The following is a 2,520-nucleotide window of genomic DNA, read 5'->3' on the forward strand; positions in this document are numbered from 1 at the left end:
GCGGGGAGGGAGGGGAAAATGAGGAGCTGATACCAAGGGCTCAAGTAGAAAGAAAATGTTTTGAGAATGATGAGGGAAACAAATATACAAAAGTGCTTGACACAATGTATGGATGTATGGATTGTAATTGTTGCATGAGCCTCCAATAAAATGATTTTTTTTAAATGTCAAATTTGAGATCCTATACAATTTAATCCATCAATTAGTTAACCCACTGATTTATGGAGACTTAACATTATATGGTTATTTTTATTTGAGGATTAATTATTTCTCTGCTTTAAAAATTATATTTTAGTGAAAGAAATTTAACATGAAAATGTAAAACTACATGGTGTATAGTACCTATAAAATGTTATAGAAAATAATTACTGAAACTATAGCCATGATTGAATATGAATAAAAGAGAAAATGAAGTAGAAAAAAAAAAACGAAAAAACTCAGCATATGGTACTTATATAATCTGTTATCAATTTGAAGATTAAGAGTGAAGGGGTAGAGTCTAGCCTGTCAATCATAGCCAGTGAGGCCTCTGTGTGTGAGCATTGCCTTCTCCTGAGGACTCTGAGAATTCCTGTATTCCTCCTTGGAATAGAGAGACACTCTCTCTCACCCCTCCCTGTAGGAAATCCTTGAGGAGAAGCCACATGGACCTACGCTGATGCAACCAGAGCCCTGGGAGCTGGAGAAGCCACGTGGAGACCCCTGCCAGCACTAAAATGCCTCTACTGCCACTGGATCCACAGGACTTTTCACCCACTGGCCTGTGATCTTCCTGCATTCAGCATCATTGTATGTGTTGCATGAGTCTGAAGAGGAATTTATAGACTGGTACTGGACATATGGGCTAATATCAGATTTGGGGGCTTGGACTGGACTGAGATGTTTTCTTAATGTACAATTGTTCTTGTATATAAAGCTCTTTCTTATACACATATGAGTCTCCCTGGATTTGTTTCTCTAGTCTACCTGGACTAACACACAACATTACACAGTACAAGTTTCAGGTTCCACATGACCACAATTAAGTGTTCTGGAATTCCTATTCTTCTCAGTGCTATTCATAATTTATTATCCACACAGTCTAACGTCTTTTAGATAGTTAATAAAAAACAAGTAAACATCTTTTTGGAATTCTCCAATTTCAGCCAAGACCCACCAGACACTAGCAATGATATCCTTCATGCCATGTCTTCTTGTGAATCTTGCTTAAATGTCTGACAGTTCTCTGTCAGTGCAATGCTGTGACCATTGTTGAAGGAGTGCCAACAAAAATATACTTCCATGTGATATTAATGATGTTGTTTGATAAATTCCACATTATATTGCATCACCTTCCTTTAGAATGAGCACAAATATAAATCCTTTCCAATTGGTTGGTCAGGTAGCTGTCTGCCAGATTTCTTGGTGTAGACAAGTGAATGCTTCCAGTGCTTCATCAGCTTACTTAAACATTTTAGTTGCTACTCTGCCAACTCCTAGAGCCTATTTTTACCCTAATGTCTCTAGTGCCATTTGAACTTCTTCCTTAAGCACCCTTGGTTCGTGATTATATGCTACCTCACGAGATTATTGAACACTGACAGTTCTTTTTTTGTACAGTGGCTCTGTATTCCTTCCATCTCTTATTGAGGTTCACTAATGAAAATGAGCCCCCGCCTTCATGGTAATCCCTGGCCAAAGGGGGGTAAAATGCTGCTTGATAGTTTTGTACCATTCGTATAATGAATTGTAATTCATACTACTGTGATTTATAAGGTTTGGGAGGCTGATTTTTCAGAAGTAACTCAGCAGGTGTTTTTCCTAGTCCAACTTCATCTGGTCCACTGAACCCTTTTCAGTATCATAGTCAAGCACTCAAGTCTCCACTGACATGAATGCTATCTGCGTATGAAGGAACATTGCCTAGGAATCAAACCTGGGTCTCTTACATAGAAGACGAGACTTCTACCACTTAACCACCACTGCATGGCCCAACAATACAGAGGAACAGTTTCTTGTTAGGGTGGCCCAGTCAATACCACATCATCATACTTCTCTTTCTTGTTCTTCTAGCTCCCTAATCATCATTCCTGATAACTGAGAACACAACTCCAAATAATCTCTTCTTACACAGCATTTATCTCAGGCGCTGTTTTTAGAGAAATTGAGACTCAGACATAGTTTGGTGGTAGTGGAAGACAGAGAATATTTCATAAAGGAAAACAGTGACTTTTCAGGGGACAGGACAGCATTTCTCCTAGTCAAGACTTTTTGGCAAAGGGATACCTGGGAATAATTGGTTTCCTAAGCATTACATCATACAAACCCTTGTGAGTTTTAATTAAAGGATATTAGAAATGTCCTTTGAATGCCCTGTTCATGACTCATGCCAAAAAGTTGTTGAAATAGAACAGACGGATAAGCATAAACATGTCAAGAGTAAGGGTTGAAGTTTAAAATTTTTGTTTCTTTGCTTCTTTGTAATATTCAATTTTCAATATAATGGAAATTCATTGAAATAATATTAATAAATTCAATACT

The sequence above is a fragment of the Echinops telfairi genome, unplaced genomic scaffold (assembly GCF_000313985.2).
Source record: "Echinops telfairi isolate 266 unplaced genomic scaffold, ASM31398v2 ScPeMD7_7469;HRSCAF=8507_0, whole genome shotgun sequence".
NCBI classification, from domain to species: Eukaryota; Metazoa; Chordata; class Mammalia; order Afrosoricida; family Tenrecidae; genus Echinops; species Echinops telfairi.